This window comes from Numida meleagris, chromosome 6 (assembly GCF_002078875.1).
Source record: "Numida meleagris isolate 19003 breed g44 Domestic line chromosome 6, NumMel1.0, whole genome shotgun sequence".
Lineage (NCBI taxonomy): Eukaryota > Metazoa > Chordata > Aves > Galliformes > Numididae > Numida > Numida meleagris.
This window is the reverse complement of record NC_034414.1, coordinates 46,460,575-46,483,703: the sequence shown is the minus strand read 5'-3', so window position 1 is coordinate 46,483,703 and position 23,129 is coordinate 46,460,575. Positions and strand designations below refer to the sequence as shown.

Here is a 23,129-nt window from a genome sequence, read left to right as displayed (position 1 = left end):
GCAAATCCAGAATAATTAGCTGCAGCCCTTTGGCTTCTGACAAATTGCCAGTTCCGTCTTTGTGTGACAAAGTTTGGAGCCTTCGTATTCCTCGGGACTTCAAAGCCCTTTCGAGCACTTCCACGCCCAAGCTTTCCTAGAGCTCTAGCTCACTTTTTTTTTTTTTTCCAAATTTTAAAGTAGTTAAGATTTCCTATTTTCCATGTGTATTTTTGGTTCTAATGAGCAGTAATGCTCTCTTTTATCTTGGAGAGATGTTCTAGTTGGTTGGCTATAAAAGTGGGATTAGTCATTGTATTTCAAGCTGCACATTTTTTAATAGCAATGGGATACGGAGGACAACATGTTTTTCAGTGTGGAACAGCTGATTTTAGTAGTTACAATGGTCTAGGCTGATATTTTGTTTTTCCTTTCTTTCCCTCCAGCCCTCTGGGAATTGAGATATTTGAAATCTTTTACTTTTGAGAAGAAAACTGTCCTTTGGGCTGTGGGTTTTTCTGATGACAGCAAAGGAGAATTGAAGGTCCCTTCCCCCCTTCCTAAATCTTCAATCAAAGTGAAATACCAATGGCAAGAGTTTCCACTAATTGTTGCCAGGGAACAGTTGTTTTCTTGAAATGCAGAAAGGTTTATTTTCACATGAAGTATTAATGGAATAAGCTTGGAACAGCAGCATTCTAACAAGAAAGGAGCTTATAAAGTATATATCCAACAGCATGTACAGAAAGATGTGACTGGAAAACTTCCAAAGCAAGCAGGTTTATTGAGATGTTGGAGAGCTGGCTCTGTAGTACAGGGAGAAGAAAGTTTTATTTTTACATGCATGCCAGCCCCTCGTTACAGTGCATGTTATCCTCAATATGGCAATCAGCTTTGTCTGTAATGCATTTTTGGAAATGATGCTACAAAAGCCCTCTAACCCTCCTTAGTCTGGATTGTCTAGGTGCATTGGAAGTGCTGGGAAGTGAGGGCAGCTGGTTAAACTCTTGAGAAGCTTATAACAGAAGCACATGGTGATACAGCTTAGCATTTTGGGTGCCTCAGAGTGGGGTCTTCAAAAAATAAAAAGCTGCAGGAATAAATAAAAGTTATAGTTTTGTCCCCCAGGAGTAGCAGGACTGTGGAAAAACAAATCCCAGCCTGAGTCCCACCTCCGATCCTTCTCAGTAGGGCAGAAACTTCTACATGAGACCATCTTGTTACCTAAGGAGCAGCAATGCCGGCAGGAATGGAGCACAGGTTCCAGAGCAGGGAGAGATGGCTTTGGCTCGTTGCTACCTATTGCATCAGCAGACCTGTCAGTGAGGTACAGCATGGCCTTTTCTGGTCCAGTGGGGAAGAAGAATAAACACACATCTGCTGGGGCAGGGAAGGGAGAGAAAACAACAGAACATTTCCATCATATGGATTAAACAGATTAAGTAAAGAAGCACTTACTTTTTCTAATTTTTAGGAATTAAGTCAATCAAAATGCTATTATATCTTTATTCTTGGGGAGTGAATGTGACATCTGGGAGGAAGTGTTTGTGGCTCAGAGATGTATAGTCTCTTACTGACTGGTTGGATTGCTTTCTTTTGACTTTGAATCTCTCCAAATTTGAGTGAGGTGTGGGCTCTGAAGTCACTTGCCAGAATTTCTTTGGTGAGTGAAAACATTACTAACATTTAGAAATCTGTAGTGAGTAGCCTTCAAGTTTGAGCTTGTGCTGCTTTTCCCTTGGAGCCAGCTCTGCTAAGCTCATTTATCTTCTCCCATCTCCTGCATATGTCATGATGAGGTGGTGATGCCTAACACTACTAAAGGCTGGGAGCTGGGATGCGCTGGGTGGAAGTCCAGTCGCTCTGGAAGCTCTGCCAAAGATCCATCTGTCTATAAAGGGATTTAGATTGCAGTGGGGAGATGCCCCACTTATTGCAGGCACTTTGGGCACCCTTAAAAAGTCTGCCTTCACTTTCTAGAGAAGATGTCATTCCATTTACTGGAATGCCATTTAAGTTGCTTTGAGATATCTGAATTGAGCAGATGTAGAGTAAGATGAACGTGCAAAGAAGAGTAATAATGGGTGCTGGTGATTTCTGAAGGTTGCTGTGTATGGTACTCTTTCAGCCATCAGCATGTGTCTTCCCAGATACTTACATGAACTGTAAAGCTTCATAAATCCATCCTTGAGAAACAGTACAGATAAAAGTAAGACCTTGAAGGAAATGCTGATTCTTACTCTTGGGAATAAAACTTCCTATCTGCTTGCTTTTGACTAGGAATATTTTTCAGCAAAGCGGCAGTTAACCACTGCTTTTGTTTAATCATGATTACTGCAGTATTACCCATGGGTCACCTAAGAACAAGCTTTAATGTTAGGCTGCATTAAACAGTAAGATTATTAATCTCACTGGATGCAAGGGTTATGATATGGTATCAAACCATGGCAAACGGAGTGTCTTTTAAAACCAACCTGTCTCATGTGTGGCATGCTGAAACTGGAGAGTATATGCTGAAGTACGAATATGCACGTGGCTCTTTTGACATTTTTCTTCTGAAGTTTTTTTCTTGGAGTAAGAGGGAAAGGGAGCTGATTTGATTCAGTTCCAAGGGTGACTATACCTCTGATCCTAATACTGAGATGTCCTCTCTCAGCTGAGTAACAGTCCTGTGTCAGTTTTGGGGGTGAAATCATTTGGTTCTCCTGCTCAAGCAGAGCTGCAAGCTCTGATGGTAGTTCTAACCTTGTCTTCAGTCCTGGGGCTTTGTTCCACAAGGACAGGGATGTTCCCCTGGGAGAAGTGTCTGTCATCTCCCACTGTAGCTAAGACTTGCTTCATTCAAAAGCTTTATAGAAAGAATATAATCAAAACAGTGGAGTGTGGGGAAGTCTTTTACTTTATGTTGTTGACTATTCCTTTCTTCAGCTTCTGCAAAAATTACTTCTTTGATCTTAGCTATGATCTGAGATGCTTGCATTTGGAGATCCATTTTATCGCATGCTTGTTCTGTCTTGTAGTGCTTCACAGTTAAATGAGATAGGTTTATTACTGTCACAGGATTGAACGATGAGCCAATGAATCATGGCATTTAAAGACATCAGGCCTAAAGTTTCTTAACTTTTGCTGTGTTTAGTCTTCAGCTTTATGTTAGGGAAACTCTTGGTACGTGTAGTTCAGTTGCCCTTATTTAAAACAGGGGACGGTGAAATACAGTGAGACCTAGAAATATTTTCTGAACCAAATTGCCTCCATGGGGTTATAGCAGAAGTGGCTTCCACTTATACCTGCAAGTGGAACAGCTGAACAACTTTTCTTCAGCAGCAGCACGGACTGCCTGTCTAAAGGTAGGCAGATCGAACAGAAATACAGCATTTCTGCACATGCTCTGTTGATGTTTTCTGTGACAGGTTGTTACTTTGCAATATCTTTCATTTTGTAAGAGCTAGCATATTGATGGAAAGCTCTTGTATACTTCTTGATAAATTATTTTTGATCACTGTCTTTATAGTTTTTGAGAATATTTGCTACTGACCAAAAGCCAAAAGCAGTGCAGTTAATGGCATAGGGTGGGAGTTTTTGAGTCTGAGGAGGAAGGAAGAGAGCCAGTAGAAATGCAGATGATTATAAACATGGTTTCTCTAAAATGAGGTGGAAGTGTGTAATCCAAAATGTGTTTCTTCCTAACATGAGGTCACATTTATTTTGAAAATTAGAGAGGGTTTTCATGTTGTTGTTTTCATCTCTCTTCTCTCACGTGACTTGTCAAAAAGGAGACGGCTGCTTCAGTTTCCTAGATGAGATGAGTGTGGTTCTGTGTTGGCTATTCCAGGAGTGAGGGTGGTCAGAAATTATTAATAAATTGATTAAAATATTCATTGGATACCTAAGGAGAAATGATCAGTCCTAAGTGGTCCCCTTAGTAAGTGGTGGAACTAGGGCCCCTCCTTTTGAACAGCTCTTTTTGAAGAGAGGATTCAGGTCTGGAATTAACTTTCCTTTCAGAGACTATGGAGGGAGCCTGGAGACAGAAGCCTCCTTCAGTCAGGTTTGTAGGAATTTGTATCTGTTGCTCACATTCACACTGGAGATGATACTGTTAGAATATCGGAAGATGTTGTGCAGCTGACAAAGTACAGGGTCTGCACTACTCCTGCTAATTCTTCCATAAAGTGGTATATTTTTGTTCCTAGGCGGCTTGGTTTCCAGGTGCCCTCTGTGATTCAGCTGTGCTTTTAAGCAAAATAATAAACCCAAGCCTGTGTTCAGTCTATAGAACAGATCCATCAATGAAAGTGATCCTTAATGCATTTTAATTGCCCTTTCTTATGTTAAGGTTAGTTTTGTAAAGGAGACAAAGGAATCAATTGTTGCGCTTTCTATAGAAGAATAGAAGCAAGAGAACTTGTCCTCTGTAGTTTTGTTTAAAGTTCACTTGTTGATCATAGGAACCTAAGGCAACACTATAAAATCATTAAGATATCAGACACTTCAATCATGATTAAAAAAACAATCAAATTGTGGATGTTGCTCCTTTGTCTTTGAAAAATGGCTTAACAGTTGTTATGAGCAGGAAAGGAGAAACTACCCCTATCTAAAAACCATAGAGACTGCTTGTCATGGTTTTGTGATTTTCGGTTATTGGTATTCCACATCATAACATCATGTAGTGGACATACCTAGTTCTCAGAAGAGAAGGACTACTACAGTCCCCACGGTACTTTGCTCCTTTGTTACCATTTTCCAGCCGGAGGGAAAAGATAGAAGCTCGCAGTATAAAAACTTGCAGATCACGAGACCTCGTCCCTTTTTTCCGCCGTCTTTCGTCTTGGCAGCACCTCGCTCTCCAGCCGTCTTATCGTCGGTAGTAGAGTAAGGCCTACCTTGATTTTGGGACATTCTCTCTCTCTGTATTGGATTTATCAGCTTAAATTGTAATTATATTGTATTATAGTGTGTTGTTTTGCATTCCGATATTTTATTTAGTAAATTAGTTTGTTTCTCCTCAGATTGTTGCCGCTGTTCTTTGCTCTCAGGGCCATCTCCCTACCCTTTTCCCCTTTCCCCTTTTCCCGGGACGTGGGCCCTTGGGTCCCCCGTCCCCTTTGTCACGGAATCGGGCCTAACGCCCGTAAACCGTTGACACTGCTTCTGTCCACAAGTAGTGGACTTGTACTGTTCTTTGGCTGTTATTTTAGGATCCAAGCTGCCTCGCTCCATTTCACTGATCGCAACTTTTCAGCCTGAGGTTGCTTCATTAAGTTACAGTATTCTCATTTAGTCTCCCAAGAGGTATGCTTCCCTGAATAGAAGGGGTTTTGTATCTAAGTTAAGGTTGCTGTATGTGTTAGCTTACATGGACCTTGCATCCCTGTTTGAGTGTTCTAACATGGTATTTACTTCAGTAGTTAGAGAACAGTTTTTATTTTAAATAAAACTTCCCCTGCCCAAGTGCAAACAAGTTATTTACAGTGTTTTGACAGAGTCATCTGAAGACAAGGATGGAAAAGATGCCATTAGGGCTGAGCTAAGAGACTGAAATGTAAGGGAAACAACTGTTGCAGAGGAGTTTCTGGCTGAATTTGCAAACAGAGAAGAGCTTTTTAGATTTGTTTTCATAGTAAATTGTTGATTGGAGCCAAGAGCTTCCTTTACTCAAAGGTCTAAGTGCATCTGAAAATGTTTTCTTGCACAAGAATCTTCATTGCACAATCCTGCTGTCCTGTAGCCTTAGCAGCACGGAGTTCCTGTGTTAGGACTGTTCACTGCCTTGCTGATCACAAAGACTGGAGGACAAGCTAACTGCAGTCCGTAGAGAATTTATGTTGATTGCAGAAAGATAGTTTTACTTCAGGCTAGCTTGGAAAATGTTCTTTCTTGTGACCTAGTTGAGCTTATCTTGTAATACCCCTTCCTTTATGGTAACGTCCTTAAGTGGTTGAAAAAAGAACAGCAGCTATAAAGGGGAAAGCAGAAGTTTTTCTTTTGAACTGTAAGTACAAAGCAGTTTGAAATGGAGTCAAAGCAGATTAGATGTTTCAAAGCCTGCCGTGGCGAATTCATGCCATTCAAGCCCTTAATGGCTGACTTTGTGAACTAAGTGACCAAAAAGGAGCTAGAGAGAGCATTGGCTCCCTTCTGGTGGCAGATCCACCCTCGTGCTCCTGCTCATCCCACCTGTAGCCAAAAGGGCAAGTTGGAGCTCTGGCAGGTCCTAGCATCGATGCTCCTGCACCAGCTGCAGGACCCGGCTCTGCCAGCAAAGGCGCAGCTCTGTCCCGTGCTGCTCCTGGCTCCTGCGGGGCTCAGAGGCCAGACTCAGCTCTGAGCCTGTCCCAGCAGATGTGCCAGTGCCCAGGTTCTCTGCTGCTTGCTTTTGCTAGATGCTGCGATTGCTTATCCTAGATATTGTTGGCAGCTAGGTCTCTTCTGAGCTAATTTAAGCTGCTGGTGTGATTAGATCATTGCTTCTGGATCTATTCTGGATCTTTTTGACTGAATCTGTAGAAGTGCTGAATATTCCCAGTTTTTGAGGATTGCTTTTTGTCACTGCAGTCAAATATTCTTGTGGAGTCTTAACTCTGTTTACAGCATATATAAGTTGCAAGTAATGCTGTGCTGACTGTTTTGCTTTTTGTAAGGAATTGCAATGTAAATGTACGTGTATGAAAAATAGACTGTCCACAGAGATTCTGTCTTGAAGATATCCTTCATTAGAGCCCTGACACATCTGTCTGTAGCCAAGTTTTGGCGCAGTCATACCATCACATTAATATTTAGAAGAAGAGCTAACAGAGAGTTTACGTCAGTTCCAGTAGATAGGCTTACAAAGTATCATTGGTGGTGATTGTGAATTTGAATTTTTTTCTGAATTTTCTTAAGATTGATGTGGTGCAACTTTATTCATTGAATCTATTAGGGTTGTTTATGTTTTTGTCTGAAGAATTTTGTGTGTTTGCAGAGAATCACTTAGCAACAACCTATGGCACGGTGAAGTTGTCTCTGACATGCTCATGTTAGTACAGTGAACCTTAAAACAATAAGGGAACACCCAGAAACAGCAAGTAAATAGAAATTTACAGCAAAACAAAGTAGTTTGTGTACTGAAGGGCTCCGTGTTTTTGTGGGGCACTGTCTTTGTTTACATTGCTGTTATCCTGATGCAGTGATGGATCTCTGCTTCTGTGAGTTCATGTGAGTTCTGCAGATGTTGTAATGGAGCATCTCTTGAGTATTTACAAAAGAAGCGACTCTTTGATATTAAAGCAGCTCAAACTTTAATCTGCTAAATATTAACTAGTCCTTCACCAACTGATAGCTAAAGAATAGAAGCTCACAAGTCTTAATTTCTGCACATTTCAGGTCATTTATTATTGTATATTGATACCAATAATTTGCTTGACATAAATGACTTGGCTTGCACTGGGAGATGAAAGCTGACTGCAAGCAGAAAACATTCTTTTTTTCAGAAATTGTCCCCAGGATCTGAGATGTGGATGCAATACAAAGTAAATGCCCCACATCTGTTTGTCAGGCAACAGTAACTTGACAGGAATATAGCTGACGTTGTGTTTATGGACCTTGGTTTGAGTGGCCAGTAGTATGTGAGAGGGAAATGCTGAATGTTGAAAGACATGCCTTTATATGCTTGTGTGTGTATATCTATATGTACATACACACCTATTCCTTCTGATCTGAATATAGGCTGAAGAAATTCTACCATTTCTTGATCCATTGAAGAGGAAACCATACTGCAGTATTTGCATTTATGTCTAGTGTTACCTGAGTTTTAAGAATTTGGGTATGAACATAAGTTTTAATGGAGAGGGTGAGTTTTGGATGGAATTCAGTTTGTTGCTCATCACATTCCTGTGGTCGCCTCCAGTTCTTAGCCCTGTGACCTTCAATCCAGCCTTGTCAAGGAAGAGAAAACAGAGTAAGTTACTGTTTTGCTTGGAAAACAATCTTATGAAATTTGCTCTTGTAGCATGGAGGGTATGAAGATATAGTGCTGAGCATGAGCAGTGATGTTCTCAGCTAAAACAGGAAGGTAAACTTAACAAAGAACATCAACTTTCATCGATTGCTAACTTATTCTGCTTAAGGTAACCCTGTGAGTTGGAAAGTTCAACAAGAGAGCAGTCTGTTGAATCCTCTGTCAGTTTGCAAAACCAAAACTGTTTCTGTAACGTATTTAAGCCTTGGGATCTGAGGTCTGTGGGTGTAGCATACTTTGCTGTTCTGAAGGTTGTAATGCCGCTCACTTGCTTTGTTCATAACACTGCAGGTGTTGAAAATTGTACTTCACTGGTCTGTCAAGGTCATGGGTTTATCTAAGATAAACCAGCCATAAGGAGCTGGGGCAGGATATGCCTTTACGCATGCCGGCTGTTTTGGGCAGGGTTATCGCACAGTTTGTTTAACCTGGCAGTGGAGGTCAAACAAAACCTGTCTTGGTTGTCTTGTTCTGTGCGTTGCAGAACAGGACTATCTAAAGTTGTGCTGACCTTTCTGCAGCAGCCAGTGATTTGAAGAACCTGCATTTGATGGAAATGAGAAGCCATGAATTAAGTGGTTGTGGTTAGAGCTTTCACTTAAGTAAGTGCTCTTACTGCACATGTTTACATATAAAAACACATACAGTGTATTCCTATGATTTCAGTCTAGTTTTTGGAGCTCTGTAGCAGACTTACGTCTCCTCTCTGACTTATGTGTTGATCAGTGAACCACTATTGTCTTGAATATCTATTGTCTCGTGTTTGTCCTTTCACCTATTTCAAAAGCTATGCATTTGATCAAGAAAAGTGTGTAAAAGGATAGATGCTGTACAAGCTAATTCTAAAAGGATAGAAGACCATTAAAATAATCTTTGTATGTATGTTTTGGTAAGACTAACACTGAAAACACTGGATGACACTTTTTTATGTGTTCTAGTTATAATAATAACATGGAATAATGCTCAAAATGTAGCAATAGCATGTCTATGAAAAAGTTCCTTAATCCCCATATTGGAGGAAGCATGTATTTATGTCAAGAGTACTTAAAACTTGCTAGTCATTGCTTGCATATCATCTCTTCTAGAGTTTTGCTGGCTCATTTAAGTTTTGAATATAGGGCTTGACTTCCTTTTGACTGAATGTTTTTGCAGCTTACAGTAGCAGGATAAGCCTGAAAGACAGATTCAGAAGAGTAAATTTCAAGCTTCAAACTGCTCTTCGCATTGGCTCTGCATTTGTCTTTGTTCCCTTTCACTAACATTTTTGCTGGGGTGTTCAGAACAGGCTGTGCTGAAGGACTTGTCTTTGGGGCCTGCCCTGTGCTTGTTCTTGAAGCTGGCTGGAGGCAAGCCAGCTCTTCGTTTGAGGTTGCAAAACTGTGCTGGTGTGGCAGGGGACAGGCTTTGTTTCTCAGCGAGACTTGCAAGGCTCCTGAGCTCCATGCCACATTGGAAAGCCACAGCATAACTGGGAGAGCCAGGTTACAGCTGTGTTACGACAGGTCAGGCATGTCACCACCTGCATGTGACCACAAACCTACTCAAAAGCTGTTAATTCAACAACTATGCCTGCATGAATTGGAAAGTCCTCTCCAGCTTGAGGAGCTGTCTATAGGGATCATTCTCTCCTGTTCCTTGCTGGCTGGGTTTCAGTCATGCTGCTGCGTTTCTGTAGCACCTTGTTTCTTGGACTGAGGCAGACAGAGTGCTCAGCACCTCATTTGTTACCTGTTACCCCATCCTGGGTTGGAAGCTGGAGTGCTTGTGGTAGCAGAAGGTGGAAGCCTTGAGCGTGATAATGTTTGTGGTAGTGTTGCAGCCATCAGTCTCCATATGGAATGTTGAATGCTAGGCCACTACTGAATATCAGACCTAAGCAGGATGGGGACTGGCTGCATTGTGCTTCCAGCCCCACATTTTCATGTGTTTCTGTAGATTCTGGATGTGGCTTAGAGAGAATGGTTGGAATATAACATTTGTGAGTATTCAATGGAAATGAGGTATTCTAATCCGGGGAAAATAATCATTTAAAGTTATTCCTTAACCTCAAGTTAGCTTCCCCATTAACTAAGGCTAATCAACTTGGAATCGTTTTTTTATTTTTATTATTTCCATGAAGCTAAGTGTTTTGGCAGGTCACTGCTTATGATGGAGGTCTTGGTGGGGGGAGGTTCTGTTGTTTGTGCCGTAGGACGGGTCACATGGTTGTACTGGACCATTATCTAAACTGAAAGTCTGGGGGCTAAATTGCGAAGTAATGAGCCTGTATTTTGAAGGTGCTGACAGCTGCTATTAAGGTGTGTGGATTATGCCAAATACTCTAGCTGTTTCCTTTGGGTGTAAATATGAATGCAGAATGCGGATGTCCATTCTGAACAATCTTGTGCTGAGTCCTGTAATTTGTGTCATCCCCCTCTAAATGTTAGCTGAAAATCTTTCTGAATGAATTCCAAATGCCAGCAAGTTTTCTGACTGTCATGACATGCGCAGCTTCTATTTGCATTGCTCTAGTCTTTAATGAAGTGAACAGGCATGGGAGACTCCTGCTTCTGGGGCACAGGAAAGCATTACCTCTCAGATCCCTGTACTGAAGCTATCCCATGGTGTCTTTCCCCGTATAAGCATTTGGATGAAGTTGCAATGCTTTTATTGCCACTATTGAGGAACATTTCTATTTTGGAGGACTTCTTTTGATTTGAGACCAAAATATCCTAAATTCCACATGCAGCAGCTTGTATGCCATCAGTGGGCTTGCAGTCTCAATGAGATTATCATACAGTTATGCTCTACAAAACCATGTGATTTTGGTATTTGTGTTTCTCATTTCTCTATTTAAGAAAAAATATTTGTTTGTAAATCCACTGCTTACTGGTAATGTAGTATAAGAAAACTAAAATTACAGCATTTTATCTACTGAAGTTGTATTTATTTCCTAGTAGCTTTACAGTACAAAAAAAATTCTTTTAATGCTTCAATGACTCTATGCCTTTTTCTTGGCAGTTAGCTGGGTACCATATGCAAAAGGAACGTGTACTTCATGTATGGACTAGCTATGTAGAGGGAAAAGAAGGCAAGTCATACAAATTTCTGGGTGAATTCTTTTTTTTTTTTTTTTTAAAACTTTAATAAAAGATGCTTCAAATATTTGGAGAGAGACTTTGGTTCTGTGGAAACAAGTCAAACTCAGAAGATGCAAATCTAGAAACCAAGTAGTGAGATGACTTGCAGATACCCTGCCCATCTAAAGAAAGTACCATGCAGGCAAGGCAGTGCATTGCTGCTCTGTGCTGTAGAAAGGGCACTGCTAATGTGCTTTTTTTGTGTGTTTTTGAAGGGATGAGGGGGTGAGAGCTTGTTTTTTTCTAACTGTTTAGAGATACATCTTGCATCGTTGCATCTTTGTGAACAGGGTTACAGAAGGATGTTTGGTGAGTCTATACCAGGGCTTAGGAAAATTAATAGGAAGGATCTGAAGACAGTTCTCGTTGTGAAGTCAGGTTTAACATTTTCACTCACCCATATAGGTTGTTGCTCAGTTTGTTTTTGCCAGTGGTGTGAGCAAGGCTGAGATGTCTGTGCCAAGACCTGTGCAGATCAGTCTGTCTGCATGTTCTGCAGCTGGAAGAGGCAGCTTTGTGCAGGATCTGGGGCAGTGTCTGTGTGGGGTAGCTGGAAAAGTGGGGATAGTGATAGTGTTAGCTCTTAAGGGTGTTAACGGTGGCATGTTTTCCACCCAGGCTGGTCAATCTGAAGAAGAGCATGAGATACAAAGTTAATGGTACTAATCTGGACCTAAGTCATTGGCACTCTGTCCTTTTTGCTGCTGCTCATTTCCCTAGGAAGATTAAAGCTAACATGCGTCTTCAACACATCAGCATGTGTAGTAGACAGAGCAGTCCCAGCCATGGCTTTGAAAATACCATGCATTTTCTCCAAAACTCTGAGAACTTTCTGATTCTGAAATAGCGGACTAAAGTCACAAGCTTGGTATGTGTAACATAAAGAAAGACTGGGAAAGAAAAGTTTTATTACCAGGAAAACAGAGGTCACCCCTCCAGCAGGCACAGGATGAAGCAGGGAAACTTTTATGTTCCCTGGTTAAAAATAAATAAATTTTAAAAAAAAAGTTCCCTTGCTGCTCATTCCAAAAGTAAAATCCAACCAAACTGAAGAGTCCAGACTAAGTTCAATTAATTGCTACTGTGCTGTCATCACCTTTGTGTAGTAGGTTGTTAACTTATGTATAACTTTCCTAGGTCAATTAGAGATTGAAATAAAAATGTAATTTATAGGATGAGCTGGAAGCGAATTGCTGTTAGGTCTTAGTTTTTCCCATCATGCTTGCTGGGAACTTCTCCCTAGAAGGAGACAGCTTGAAGGCACCAGTTTTTCATAAACTATTTTTAATACTTGAAAGTTACTTGAAGCACTTATTTAAGACATTTATTTTAGGCAGAAAAGAAAACAACTGAGTTCTCCTGTGTATACTCTTAATGTCTGCTGGGCGAATCTTTGTTTTTTGCTCCTTGACAGGCTCTGTATTTCTGTCTCCTGTTCATCTCATGGAGCGTAAGGATTTGGAAACTTTACCAGAAAGAGAAGGCAGAATGTGCTATCACCTCCTTTTCCACAGTTCTTTCCTTTTGATCCCTATCATAACGCCATTATCACGGTTCAAATCAAACAGGAGGACATTAGGACAAGTTGCCTTTTATAAGCTTTAGTTTATTAGTCTGCAAGTGTGAGGCTGGGAGTGGAGGTGCCCCTTGCAGTGGCTTGCGTTCTGCTGGAGAGAAGTGAAGGGCTCTGGAGGAAGCATGTGCTGGGAAAGCCAGGCCTTCAGTATGACGGAGAGATGGAGAAGTTTCCTGGAAGTATCTGTCCGCCTGGCTCATCTGTGGGTCCTGCTGTTCTCTGACAGCAGCAAACAGCAAAGCAAAACCCAAGCTCCAGGTATTTAAGTTAGTTTGTGGTGGGTGTTCTGAGCAGTTATCATACTTGTTCCCATTCCCACGTGGGAAGCTTTGGATAACTTGCGTGATTTCTGTGGGCCTTACTTTGGCCAACAGGCAGTATTGATCTGGGCTTCATCGGGGATTTAGGAGACTGGAACTGATCAAACAGGTTTTAGGGCCCACTGGGTTGTAAGGAAGCACTTCTCCCAACAGAACTATTTCATAGTTGTATTGTTTTGTGTGCTGTAGCTTGGCACGTCCCTTTGTATGTTGAGAGCTTGTTTTCCCTGGTTGCTTCAGCATTTTGCCCTATTGCTTGTGTGAAGGTAGGGGTGTGAGCATCATGGGGCCAGTGTGTCAGTGACTATGGGACATGTCGGATTCATTGAAGGTGACCAGAAGGGGCTGCAAAAGAGGAGGAGGAAGAAAGTGATTTACTGTGGAGAGTAAACTACAGTGATGTGGGGGTTAATGTTCATCTGTTTTCTTTTGTGTTTGTGTTTTTTGTTGTTGTTGTTTTTCTTGGCATAGAAAAGACAGTGAGATATCTTGCTCGGGTACATATATTTTGTTGGGTTTAATCAGAAGAAATTCCTGCTATATATTACTTGATAAATGTAGTCATACTCAGCATATTTCAGCTATTCCTCAACTTTGCTTATGCAGGCAATAAAGCATTTAAAATTGCCACCATTGGCAGGAAGGCCAAAGGTTGACCCTGCCCGTGGCGCAGTGCTTATTGCCAGTGCACTCTGGAGATGACTGGGCTGGTGCTTTTCTGGGGTTATCCTGGGCTGTGGGATGTGTAGAGGAGGGCAGGGCAGGAAAGATTAGAGGTTTCAGTGAGGCTGATGAGCCTTGAGGTCTGATTGTCAGTTACTCATTGTGGTAATAAATATGACAGAGCATCCCTTTCACGACCTACCTTTGTCTCTTGCAACATCTTTATGAGATGTGAGTGCCAGTGGTGTAGAAATGCAACACAGGATGTGCCATGGAAGTGTACATTCCTTACCCTGCTGCCTGCTGAGCCAGTGTGCCCTGTGCACTCTTATCAGGCAGCAATTAACGTGGACTGTATTTGCACAGGGCGTTCCTGGCTGCACTGGGAGCGTCGTCAGTGTCAAAGTGCACATGCCCTAGAGACTAGGAACTTGCCAGGAATTAGGCACTTCTTTACATTTCTGGGCTGAAGGGAGAAGCTCTGGTCTTTTCATGAAATGAACTGGACTTCTGAAAAAAATCCTGGTTGTTGGTAGTTGATACAAGGAAGTGCCTGGAACCACAACCTACATTACAACACACAGCACTTCACCAAAATAGATTTCATTTGGTGTGTCCCTTTGTAAATAGCTGTAGGTCACAGCTAACAACACAGCAGTTGTTCTGCTGTGCATTGCTGCAGGGCAGCTGCTGGGCTGAGCTTGAGCTGCAGTGGATCCTGCGTGTGTGGCTGTGCTCAGATGTGCTGCTGCCTTTGTACGTGCTGAGCTTTGGAAGCGCTTGTTACTCTGCAGAGCAGGTGGAATGTTTCAGTTGCAGCTTGAGTGACACACATCTGTATTAAGAAATGTGTATCAATATCTTAATACACTGACTGTGCTCCTACCTTGCTTGAGGACGTGGCAATCTCTACAGAATGGATTAAGTCATTTTCAGTGCAGGAGAGGACCTGGTTGTGAAAAGGCCTGCATAGAGCTTTTCTGGTTGGTTGAACTGAGGCAGGGGTTCTGTAGATATGGAAAAACCACCACTACGTTTCCCCAAAGTGCAGGATTCTGACCTGTATTTTTTTTTTTCTATTGTTCCGTGTACATTTTGTTGTTGTTGTTGTTTTAAAGTTCCTAAGATCCGTCTTTCTGCAGTTCCTATGGGAGTTTACTCCAGAATCTAAATGCTTTGCTGCCAAGAAGTCTTCCTGCTAATCAGCCCATATGTTTCCTTTCTCCTTTTCATCATGTAAGTCCTAATTAATCCTTCATGTGTGCTTCTCATCTCAGGCATTATCTCTTTCTAGGGCACGGCCCCTTTCAGATGCCAGTGCTTCTTTCTGTATCACAAGCTTACCATGGGTGAAAGTAGGGTTACTCCACAGCTAGCTGGCCTCAGCATTGTTGATGAGCTGTAAATCTGCAGGCTTTAATCTTATGGTAACTTGTTTGTATGGTTGTAAGCTAACAGTTTTAAACTAACCACCCAGTAGACGCTGGTAGCAACTAAACTTAGCTGTGACCTGGGAACTTGGAGCTGTCTGTTGCCTTGGGTCTTTCAGCTATGTTTAGCTTTTCTTTTGTGGGAATTGAACCTGTTTTTTGTTGCTGGTTGCCATGTGCCTTCCAGCATTGTGCTCCTTTTCCTGGCAGCACTGAAAAGTGCAGAAGACTTTCCATTCCATGTCATTAGGGCAATATCATGTATTGATTTAGTGGTGCTTTAGGAGCAGTAATTTACTTTATATTAAGCCTGATGTGATACAGAGGAACTTTTTTTTTCCTTTCCCTCCTATTTGCACTTTGAGAAGTCTTTTCTAGTTGAGCTCCCACACCTTGCAGCAGAAGAGCTTCCTGTATTGCCGTTCCTTCTTGCACGTTTGCACAGGGGTCTGTTTTTTAGACACAAGTACTTCTGCTCTCACTTAGCATATTTTTACTGAAACAGTCACCTGATGAATGAACAGTGGTTAAAAAAAATGCTACAGTTTGTGGCTTCATGGAGCATTTGTGCTTTGCAGGTTCAGTGTTGAAAAGAATTCTGTGTTTTTATTCCAGTCTTATACTGAAATACCTTTCCCTAAAATGCAGATTTTGCTGCAGAGTAGGTTTACAGGTATTAGAAAAAAATTAATTTTAGAGCTGGTATTGTGACAAAATAAAATAATAAAAACCTTTTGCTTTTTTTCCTGCTATGTTGTGAAATGCTTGAGACACTTTTCGAAGTTCTCATTGTGGTGTGTGAAATCACCCTGCAGACTCTTAGAAGCATTTCAAAGGGTACACAGTCAGTCCTAGGAAAATACTCTTATTTCCACAAAATGCCATTTTGGCAACTCTCATGTTCTAGGCTCTGCCCTCAGGGGTTTCTTTGAAGGTTTTTCAGGCTGATTCAGATGAAGCCTTTTCCACATCAGTTCATTTACACTCTCAAGTAAATTTCAGAAAACAGTGTTGGCAGGTTTTTTGGCATCCTTAATTTTCCTACTTCTCTTAAAGAACACTCGGCCCTCTCTGAAAAGGTTCTCAAATGGCATTCATCTAACTTGTCATCTTTTATTCTTATGTATTATGTTACTCCTGGGAGTCATCCTCGAGCTGTAGTGCAGAGCTACTTTGTCCCCCGAGTGGCATCCCCAGCTGCTGCTTGCCTCTGGCAAAGAAGACAAATGGTTATTGTGTTTTGGAGCCTGGCCAGGTCTTCTGCATCTCTGCTAGGTCAGTATTGTTGTGTTTTATGTAGGATATAGTGGAGTTTGAATAACACTTTCATTTTAAGCCTTTCCATCTCCCACCTCCTTCCACTAATCTGTTGTTGAAGTGGTATTGCTGAAGAGAGACAGTCCACTGTGCAGGTTGGTGACCTGAGGATGACATATTTGGAGCTATTTTTCCTTCTCCACATTTGAGGCTTTATAGTAATTATGAGGACAATGTCTAAGCTTTCGTACAAATTCCTCAAATGACTTTTGTCTTTAGCTAACTATCGGTATTGGAAGAGAAAGTTTATAGACTTCAAATTGTTGCTGTCAAATTTCACTTGGAATTTGGAAAATGTAAGTGCCTCAGACAGACTTCCCTATACACCCTTCGCTATTTGTTTCAGATCACACATTTTATTAAAATCAGTCGCTTCTCTGGTTTTTCTGTTCACCTTTAACACGTGTATGCAATGCTGCCGTCAGCTGTGTGACTGCATAGGTCTGCCCTCCTCCCTGCGGAAGTCTTGCTATCCCACGCTCACACCTGTCACCACCTTCCTTGCGGAGACAGTGGTTCCAAGGGCCATGTGAGCAAAGTGTTTGCTGCCGTGGCTCTCCTTAGCCCTCGTTCAGCAGTGATGGCGTGTGAGTAACGACATGGCCAAGCTAGGGTATGATTAGCGGACAGCCAGATCATTTTCTTAGGGAACTGGGAATGCCCCTTGGCCATCTTCTTCGCCATGAATTAGAAACTGTTTCTGTGTCAGTGTTTGAAAAGGCATGTTTGGTCAGCGAATTTTAAATATTACTTGGAGGATGTGAAAACTTTTGAGCAGCTGAAATAACTGGAGGAAAATATGTAATAGGGAAAAAATGAAATGTCAAAACTTAAGATCTATCAATATTGAAATGAGTTTCCTTTTTAAATTACACAACTGAAAATGTCATGTTGCCATAAATATGCAAAATGTGGTTATAAGTTTGTAGTTGCTATGTCTTTCCAGCTTAGAAGAATGTCTGTGGATGACTGTGTGGAGATGGGAAGGGGACTTTTAAAAAGCACTTTGTTTACCTAAACAATAGGAATAACTGCCTCTACCAGCCCAATCTTTTAGATCATGTTTTTCACTTCTGATTTTAACCTTGTAGCATTATTTTAAATCTGTGCTTTCATAATGGCTTGAGCTCATATTTGTAAGATGGTCTGTATACCCATGGGGGAGCTGACCCCTGCCAGCAGCTAAATCCCCCTTATCTCCTCCTTTTCCCCTAGCTGCTTGCTTGCTCCCCCCAACAGGAAAGGAAAGAGAATCAAAAGGGCAAAAGTGAGGAAAGAAATCTCTTGGGCTGAGATAAAGGCAGTTTGAATGAAGGAAAAAAGGTTTAGAAAAAATATGTAGAGATGTAAAAGGTATTGTGCACCACCAGCAGAACAATGCCCAGCCTGTCTCTGAGCAATTTTGGAAAAACTTCCCCCCGCTTTTATCACATAGCAGGACTTTAAATGGCAAGCAGCATCCCCTCAGCAGTAGCTAAAGCATCAGTGTGGTACCAGAACTGCTTTGGTCACCAGTTTAATGCATTAACATACAGGCTGTTGTGGATAAAACTTACTCCACCCCAGCCAAACCCACTCCAATCAGTCCCAAACAGTCGTCTCTTTCACAAATCAGTTCCCACTGTTCTGCTTAAGTAGTAATGTTTGGTGGACTCTGGAAGCTCAGAGCTGAAGGGCACTCCTAGTGCCTGCAGCCATGGCTTGGAGAACACCTCCATTGTTCCTGGTTTGTGTATTTTTCTGAGGACTTGGCCTGGAATTCAACACATGCATGTGGATCCGGCAGCACTTCCTGTTTTGTGGCAGTGTGATTTTCATTGCGGTGGAGGTCTTGTATGCATTGAATCTTGCTTACAGCTGCGGTTGTGCACCAGGTGACAGAGGCGCAAGGAACGTCTACCTCTGTTGTGGGGATCTTAGCCTTTCTCCGCTACACCTCTCTGCCACCATGCAAATAGAAGGAAATAGGGAGGAAAAATGATGGTAACTCGCTATTTATTTGCACAACCATGGGAGAAAAAATCCTTTATTAACACAACATATGGCTGAAGTTTCCTGACACAAGCAGATTTCTGATTCATAGTTCTCCAGCATTCCCTGTTCCAGCTCAGACAAGTGGGTTATTTCCTCCCAGCAGCAGATGCAGAGGAACAATGGGAGCCGTGGCAGCGTTCCCTCCACTGGGGCCAGCTGGGTCATGTACCTCTGTGCTTCCTGCCCAGCAGCAGAGGGCCACGGTCAGGGTACTGGGAATGCAGTGATACTCACCTGCTAGAGGGATGGGGGAAACATAGGGTGCTTGCAGGGAAGAGTGAAGCAGTAGAGAGGGCAGTGATGGTTGCAGGATCCAAAATGCTTTTTTGGGTCTCCCTCTGGTAACTCGAATCAGGAGTTGGACAGCTCTCTGCTGCAGGCCTGCTGTAGGAATCACTGGAGGGGCTCAGGAAGCAGCCTCTCCCAGGTGCCTCCCAACTCCTGCTGCAATGCGCTGGACAAACTTCATCTGCAGGAGCTCCGCTTGTTGGGCATCTGAAGTTGTTAAGTCAGCTTTTCTGTGCTAGTGAATTGAACAGGTACAATAAATCAGGGGATGCGATGAGTGTGAATTACCATTTTTGTTTGTTATTTTCCCAGCATGGTCTGTTAAAATCCTCATTAAGTACATTTTCCCTGAAGTTTTATGAAGCATATCCCTATGTAAATCTTGCCATAAATGAAAATGGAAAGCTTGTTCACTTCTTTATTTTTAATAAGGAAAGTGTTTATTCATTTGGAAATTTAAATTTGGCCTGAGAGTTTCAAACATACTTGTGCCCAAAAGGTTTCAGGATATTTTGCTTAGACTAACAGTGGACCAAACAGTCCTTCAGGAAACACATGGAAAGGATCTTGTCATCAGACAGGCTCTTTTTAAGTTAAATGTAAAGATGTCTGAGTGTACAAGTGGTGCCATCAGTTAATGTGTGGTCTCAGTTTTTCCTGCTCAGACAACTGGGAAGTGACAGCTTGTGCCATTGTACTTCGCTCTTGTGCATGGAACAGGAACAGGGAGGAACTGGTGTTGGTGTTGTTGGCCAGAGGGCCAGTGTCTGAGAGTGCTTCTGAGTATGAAGCTGTGTCTGTTAGCTGCACTGTAAGGGTTTCAGCCTCCCTCCCCTCCCCAGAATGTAGACACTTCCTCCAGGTACTAAAGGACTGCACTGGTGGGAATAGCGTGGGGGGAAATGCATGAATCCCAGCTGAAGTTTTTAGTGTCAAAAGGTGGCTTAGAGTGGCAATATGTGAAGACTTCTTCTTTGGCTTATTATAAGAGGAAGTTCAGAAGGGAAGAAGAGAAAGAAAACATACATAAACACATTTAACATATTCGTACATACTTAATTTTCTTTATGAACAACTTTCTTTCTGACCAGATCTCTAATTTTAGGTGAGATGCCTCTCTGCTCACCTGGCCCCTGTTAATCTTACTCTGTTTGTAGTAGTTTAGTCTCCTTGCTGACCATCTGGAATCTGTGTCGCCACATTCATTTAGGTTCAGTGTTGCACCAATGTGTATTTCTCTGTGGGATTAATTAACCTTATTCCAAATATAAGGATGGCAGCAAGCATAGAAGCACATTGAAGGCTTGAATTTAGCCAGGAATTAATATGTGCAGAAGAACAACACTTTGTCTTGTTATGTTGCATGCGTGGAATCTATACGTGGAGCTCCTGGAGCTCAGGAGCTTTGCTGCCGTTGCTGATGGACCTGGACTCCTGAATGCTTGTCTGTGGTGGGGCCAGCAGATGGAGTCAGGCAGCCCTCTGTAGAAATGGCAGGGAAACACAGGCTTGTGGGACCCAGTGCTTCAAAGCCCTTGTGCTTTGGCAGCCAGACTGGTGGGTGCTTCACAAATGTGACGAGGGAAGAAAGCATCCCTGCAGAATTCACTGTGTGAGACAAGGGACAGCAGATAGGTTATGGAAGGTAAAGGATAGACATGGGACAATCTTGATTATCGTCATGAACCTTTTATTTTGGCGGTTTCTAAAACAGGGACTTTATGCAACTTCAGCAAAAGTTTTGTAGTCAGCATGGCAAAGCAGGAGTTGGAAGAAAGTCTAACAGTGACAGAGCTCTGTAAATGCCTATGAAGAACTTCTCAGAAATGGAAGTGGTGAGATGGAAGAAAATGCAAAGGCATTGATTGGATATTTGAAGTTGTGGTCAGTGGCAGTTCGCTCTCTGGATGAGAGGTGGGAGGTGATAAGCTTTAGAGTATTGAAGGTGAGCACAGGAGGGCTTCCTTCTCATCTGGAAGGAGGGTTACGTGATGAGAGACAAAAGGAATCTGCAAGATCTGGATTGCAAGAGGGGAAGAGCTTGAGAAAAATGATGTCTTCTAAATTGTGGTCCTGGCAACCAGGTGATACTATTTTGAGGTTGACAAAAAGCGGAAACTTGAGAGAGCTGGGACAGGAGCAAAAGCAGAGGTGAGCCAGAAGCAGGAAGCAGAAACTATTATTATAAGCTTAAGGTTCAACTACAATGAAAGCAGGGCTGAGGTAAGAAAAAAAACGTCAGCAGAGATGGGGCTGTCTGAGAGCGAGATGCCTGGGGGGAATGGGAGTGGGGCTGAGCCTTGCCTGTTGGAATGGATCTTGTCTGGGAGAAAGCACTGGAGAAGAGCTGCCAGGATGATATCAGGAATGAGTCGAGCTACGCCTGTGCAAAAGGTTGGAGAAGGTAAGAAAGTGAGAGCAAGTGAAGCATCATCAGTTCTGATTGACTAGAGGGAGGTAGGAATCTGTTAGGGTGTCTTGACAGACACTTGTGTGACCATCAAGATAAGTGGCTTAGGATCAGAGCTCAGAGAGAGTGCATGCAGTCATGCTTTGAAAACTAAGTTATCACAAGAGACCTAGAATTTTATCTGGTATTCTCTGTCATGAGGCTATAAGCTACACAGACAGGCTTTTCACGCTCTAGCTCCGTTCTTATATTTTAACTATTTTCTTCTCTTCCTATATTTGCCTGTTAAAAAATGCTAGGGCTTGGATTTAGCATCTGTTGAAGGCATACCAGCAATTAATAGAATTTTCTGAGGATGTTTTACCTGGTGCTGTGACAGGAACATCTGAGACTCCTGTAAAAACAGTTGAGTGAAGAATAAGAAGTATAATTTCAGCTGTTCTTTTTTAGCCCATTTAATTACCACTGCATTCACTATCTTCCCTGAATAGGAAGTCATTTTCTTGTTCATCTGAGCCTTTCAAACAGTGTGTCATGGGAAAATAAAATGAATAGTAGCGGGTGGACAATGTCATTTTAAAGCCTCAACAATCGGGTGATAGGCTTGGTAGATGGCACCTGAAACTGTTATTAACTAATTAAAATTAAGTTCTGACCTAATTTCACGTGGTTGATTTACCTGTAAGTCAGAGGACGCGTTGTAAGGAGAAAAAAAAAAAAATACCTGCAGCATCCTTGTAGAAGTCCAGTGAGGCCTTCTCCATCTGCTGAGGAAGACTTCGAGATGGGTATTGAGAGAACTCAGGATTATGGAGTGTGCCAGACTTCTTTTATGGCTAGATGACAAGGTGCGCCTTCACCTGCTTCCCCTGAATGATGGTTTCTGATGATCTTTTATTTTTTCCTTCCTCTTCTCTTACTTATGTGCTGCTCACTTAGCACTCCATTTATAATGGAAGTGAAATGTGGAGTTGAATGAATAATTTTAAACTCGAGGTTTTTCCACTTAATCTCCACTACTGCACCTCTTCCTCCTTTTGTTCCTAGAAGAATCTTTATGGAGCTCCTGGACCATATGTGTTCCTGGGTAGTGGATTTCTTTGTCATATTGCATGCCCCAGAGCACAAACTTAACGGATAAAGTAGATCAGCGTTTAAGTGCAGGAGTACTGTTTATGATTGGTAAGCATTTTCTTACCAGAAAGTGAATAACGCTCTAAGAATCTTCATTAGCCCAAGTGCTCCTACAGAATTTTCAAGTCCCATGACCATGAGAAAAAAGTGTGGAAGAGAGTTTCTAGGCTCTTGAGATGAGTTCTTCCCCCCACCCAGCCCCCAAGAGATAAATGTTATACACACACACAGAGACGCGCACACACATATATTTTAATGCTTGGTTGAATTTTCAAGCATTTTGTTTCATTTTCAGTTTTTATGTCTGGATATGAACGACCTATTCTGGATGCAATTGTTCCATTTGGGGTCTCAGTAATGCTTTATATTCTAGCTTACCTTTTACAAAGCTCATCCAAAGTACAGGTTTCTGATCTTGGTGGAACTGGATTTGTCTTTGTCACAGATCTATTTCAGCAATGATGCTTGCATCTTGCCTTGAGAAAAGAGCAGATTATTTTTTTCATCATTAGCCCAACTATGTGCAGCTTTTCATTTTGTATTTAGGCATGTTGTCCCATTTGTCCCATTTTTTTATTCACCCTTATGCATGATACTTCTTTCTGGGTGGTAGTGTCACTTACACTTCTGGGTAATTATTAAGGTCTGTCAGTAATCTACTTATTGTGCTTAAGGTTACTAATGAAGGTATTAAATAAAATGGTCACAAGACTAATGCCCAAGGAGTGCCAAGCGTGCATACCACTCTGGTTTGCTACTGCTGCTTTCAGCATGCAAGCAGTTGTCATCTTGTCTTGTATTTAGCTCCCCTTTCACCTTCCTGCTCTTCTGTTAGTCCTTATCTTTCTCTGATTTGCCTAATG

General features: G+C 42.0%; 1 protein-coding gene across 2 annotated transcripts in view; it reads left to right on the top strand.

Annotated features, from left to right (window-relative positions):
- ITPK1 (inositol-tetrakisphosphate 1-kinase) overlaps positions 1–23,129 on the top strand; it is a 139,592-nt gene that overhangs the window by 37,215 nt on the left and 79,248 nt on the right. The window lies entirely within an intron of this gene.